Here is a 5,000-nt window from a genome sequence, read left to right on the forward strand (position 1 = left end):
GTCTGTCAGCGAAACTGCTACAACATGCAACACTTTTTCGAAACCTCTATGCGCAGAATGTGCTTTGCCGTTGTTTTCCTGAAATACTCAAGGTCTTGAAAAATGGATATTAGCGGCATATGTTAGCCTGGTTAACACCTAATCTCAATTGAGATTGAGAGTGGATCTGGAACGGCTTCATTGACTTGCAACTCCCAGGGGGGTAACAGGCAGTAAAATTAAACTTATATTGGTGCATTGATCTCTTCCTTTTTTTCCTCTTTTTTACTTCAGAAGTGCAGCAAACACATCTTTCTTGTAAACAAAGGTTTTAAATGTAGTTGTTTACTCATTTCCGAAGAAAATACACATCCATAAGAGTTTAACCCTGTGGCCATCGGCATAGCCATTGGTTGTGTTGAATGCTCTATCTGTCATCATGTAAAGCCCGTCCCATGGAGGATAAGCAATTGTGATTGGATCCTGGGTTTTTAGTGATTTGGAAACAGGTGTCGGTGGATTCTTGTCCAGACGTACTTGTAGAGCAAATTCAAATTTGCCATCAGGTTCGTTTGGGTTCACCCAGGCTATGCATATGTTGCTGAAATCCTGCATATATCATTCAGAATTCAGCATAGACTTCTCTCGATTCTCTGAATATTTAATGATATTATGTGCTATACATTATGAAATCCCCATTTTATTTGCAATTTCATGTTCATACTGCTGCATTATTTGTCCACACGGGTTCTCTCAAAGTGAATACCTCCATTTATTTACTTCGGAAAGACCCAATGCTTTTTGATACCCTCTATGGTGCCAGTTAGCCTAGTTAATTGTGATATGTTATCACTGTTAGTTGTGATATGTTCCTCCTTTTGTTTTCTGTAGCATTATACAACTATCCAGCCATTTGTTGCCCTCGCCTCAACTTTTTAGAGATGTGTTGCTGTCATCAAATACAAAATGAATTGACAATTTACATGAATTGTCCATTTTTGACAACCTGACAATTGTTGTCTAAGTCCTTGTTATAACTAACCATGGGTTTATGCAATTTGCATATGATCACGTTCTTGATTTATTGATATTCTATACACCGTGTCCCAACTCTGTGGAAACATGAGCTGCGGGGTTTCTGCAGGCCTTCCATGCTGTATTTCTGGCGTAGCGAGCTCCTCCATCCCTCCCATATGGGGTGGCACAGCTGCGGAGGGGGCAGTGTGCTGCAGCTCAGTCTGCCTGTTGCTCTCGCTCTCTGAGCCTGACGGGGGACCTGCTGGGGGGCGTGGGGGATTGAGCTCATCCAAGCCGAGAGAGAGAGAGAGAGAGAGAGAGAGAGAGAGAGAGAGAGAGAGAGAGACAGAGAGAGAGAGAGAGAGAGAGAGAGAGAGAGAGAGAGAGAGAGAGAGAGAGAGAGAGAGAGAGAGAGAGAGAGAGAGAGAGAGGAACTATTATAAAAGAGAGAGAGGGAAGTCTGGTATGTTGTTGGTGCATTGGAAATGCTGTGATTGTTGTAGGTGCATTGGAAATGCTGTGATTGTTGTTGGTGCATTGGAAATGCTGTGATTGTTCTAGGTGCATTGGAAATGCTGTGATTGTTGTTGATGCATTGGAAATGCATTGAGGTTGATGGGGTCAAAGGTGAAGGCAGCGCATGAATTATGCATACGTGGCCCACTACCCTCTGCTTACATACATTTATGGGAGTAGTGCATCTGTGTGGTGGAGGGAGGATGCAAAGTTAATGGGTGAAGGTGAGGTGTGTGTGTGTGTGTGTGTGTGAGAGAGAGAAAGAGAGAGTAGAGAGATGACTATTGTTAGGGGACCCTGTTAAACCTTGACCCTAAGTGCTGTGAAGCAGAGGTCTGCACCATCAGTGTCTGACCTCACCTTTGAAATACCCCTTTTTTCCCTCTGTGCCCTTTAAACTACTGTTCTGAGACTTTAGCAAAGAGCAAGAAACTTTTGTACTCTTGTCATACCATCCACTAGACAACAGAAGAGAATGGTATCTAGTGAGCTTTGAAGCTAAATTATTGAATTAACTTACACTATATGTGAAGAGCATTCACTCACCATCATTATCTCATTTTTGACAAAAGTGGCTTCTAGAGGCTTTTGCATCTGAACTCTTCATTTATTCTTGTGCTCCGTTCCCTGAGCTGTAAATTGCAATGAATTAGTACTTCAGATAGCCCACTGTCTTTATTTTTGTCAGGATGAGATGTGTTTAGTGGTCTTCTTGAGGCCAGTAGTGGGAGCTTTTTTTTTTCCATTTAACACGTTTGTCCTTGGTCGTCTGCAATTGGCTCGGTTGTCATGGTGTGGCGGTCGCCTAAGCAACGATCAGCGTGTCTGGCGAATGCCAGCCTGTCTCGAAGCATCGACCGCGGTGCCATGACGGGCGAGAGCATTTTTGTTGTTGTTGTTGTCGTCTACGCTGTGTAATTGTCACCATAGAAACAGCCGTGTCCAGCAAGGCCCCTCCTAACGCTCTGGAGTGCACAGCCTCTCTGTTCACCAGCCTTCCGTCTGCAAAATAGACCCATCCATCCACTCATCAAATTAATACTTCATTTAAATCCACAGCCGGTTGTAAACTAGAAAAGCACTCCGAGAGCGCAGACAAGCCAAGCTAAAAACATAACCGCCTCCTGGATCCAGGCACTGATATGGATCACTCCCATTTCTTCTTCTTTTCACTTCTTCCTTGGGTCATTTAAGACCTTCCCTAAAAATGTAATCGAAATCCATCCATAACTTTTTGAGTTATCTTGCGAAACAAACAAACAAGCCAACAAACAAACAAACCAACAAACAGACAAACCCCGGTGAAAACATAACCTCCTTGGCGGTTGTAAACTAGCCCACGATTGTGGCAGTAGTGGTGGACGAGATGTTTGCCTCTCCGTGTTCGCTCTTCCCAGACTTCCTTTTGGGAATTCCCTGACTGTTCTTGGCCCCATGGTTAATTTAACACCCCGCTGGTACACCTCAGGCCCTCACTTTCTCCCCCACCTCCACGCTGACCTCCATGTAATATTTATTCTAGTGCCACGGGCCTGGACTGCATACTCCATAGTCTATTGTTACCTGAGCTCCGATGTTGACATAGAAAAATGATAAAAAGGTCCCATAGAAGTCAATAGGCATATGACAGATGTGAATAATTTAGCTGCCATTTAAACAACACGATAGAGGGTAAATACACCTGTCTGCTCTACAGTCACTTCTCTGCATAATTGGTCAGTCTTCCATTTCATATTCTGACATCATTGGTAGAGCTCTGTATTATTCATTTTCATTATAAGTCACATCATGTACACAGGCAAATGCAGCTGCTCATCGTACAACATTGGGGAAACGATTTACACTGAGCATTCATCATTTTCACCAGGATTACTTTTTAAATTAGAAGTTCTAGTCAGTAATCACGGCCACTCCCGAAGGCTGGTCTGAGAAAGAAGAAAAATAAATGTATAAAAGAACTGGGGGAGGAAGAGACTAGAAGAGAAACAGGTGTGTTTGTCATTCAGACAGAAAAAACCCTCGGAAGGTGCCAGCTAGGAGCAAACCTTGATGTCGTTTGAAACGTTCTGATTCTTGAGACTTGCTGACTCTGCAGAGGCTCCCTAATCACAATCACAAGGGGGCGAATCACACATGTGCCTCAAGGCAGCAGCAGCAGGAGGAGGCTATGAAGCTAACTCTGTCTCTGACATGAAAGCAGCCTCCAGGGCTGCCTCTGTGTGCTGAGAGCCACCCAACCCATACAGAACAGAACAGAGAGGAGAGGAGAGGAGGCTGCTGTCAGCACTCTCGCCAGCCAAACCCAGAAGCTGTTCTTCTCTCCATCTCTTTTATGGAGACTCTCCGTTTCTCTCCATTTCACTCGCTTCCCTCCGTCCCTTCCTACACGCACGCACACTCACACGCACACGCACACGCACACGCACACGCACACGCACACGCACACACACACACACACACACACACACACACACACACACACACACTCACACTCACACTTTTCCAATGCGGTCTCTTCAGCTGACTGCATCAGATAACTTTTAAAGCAATCCAAAGCTGTTAGCACTGCATACCCCCAGAGTTACCTCTCTGTGATGACTGTTCTGTCACCCAGCTCCCACCTGCCAAAGAGACCCTGGAGCCACAATGGCTAACTGATTAGCCCGATAGAGCCGTGCTCATCCCCTTGGCAAACACTCCTGCAGAGCTGGCTGGGGCTGGAACTCGAGCTGTCAGCCTGAGTTTTTTATGGGCAGGGACGGGTGCTGAATAGACATCAGGAGTCTCCGACTGCAGTTCTAGTACCCCCACTCTCTGACTTGTCTCTCCCTCCCTCCCCGTCTCCCTTTACTCCTACCTCCCCATCTCTCTCTCCCTCTCTTTCTACTCCTTCTCTCTCTCATCCCCCCATCTCTCTCTCCCTCTCCTTCTACTCCTTCTCTCTCTCTCATCCTCCCTTCTCTCTCTCCCTCTCTCCCTTTTCCTTCTACCCCCTTCTCTCTCTCCCTTTTCCTTCTACCGCCCCATCTCTCTCTCACCCCCCTTCTCTCTCTTCCTCTCCTTCTACAGTACATCCCCATCTCTCTCCCACCCCCTTCTCTCCATCTTTCTCTCTCTCCCTCCTTCTACTCCATCTCTCTCTCATCCCCCCTTCTCTCTCTCCCTCTCTCCCTTTTCCTTCTACCCCCTCTCTCTCCCTTTTCTTTCTACCGCCCCATCTCTCTCTCATCCCCCCTTCTCTCTCTCCCTCTCTCCCTTTTCCTTCTACCCCCTCTCTCTCCCTTTTCTTTCTACCGCCCCATCTCTCTCTCACCCCCCTTCTCTCTCTTCCTCTCCTTCTACATCCCCATCTCTCTCTCACCCCCCCCTCCATCTTTCTCTCTCTCTCTCTCTCTCTCTCTCTCTCTCTGCTGTCAGGGCTCTTGACATTGCGCTCCTCATTAGTGCCTTTCACAGGCCCTTTTTTTCGAGTGCCACCCCGACTGGCA

The 5,000-nt window shown here is 46.4% G+C and overlaps 1 protein-coding gene across 2 annotated transcripts in view; it reads left to right on the top strand.

Moving 5' to 3' along the window:
* LOC134072430 (solute carrier family 66 member 2) overlaps window positions 1-5,000 on the top strand; it is a 28,785-nt gene that overhangs the window by 20,809 nt on the left and 2,976 nt on the right. The gene's annotated exons all lie outside the window — the stretch shown is intronic.

Source organism: Sardina pilchardus, chromosome 24, assembly GCF_963854185.1.
Source record: "Sardina pilchardus chromosome 24, fSarPil1.1, whole genome shotgun sequence".
Classification (NCBI taxonomy): domain Eukaryota; kingdom Metazoa; phylum Chordata; class Actinopteri; order Clupeiformes; family Clupeidae; genus Sardina; species Sardina pilchardus.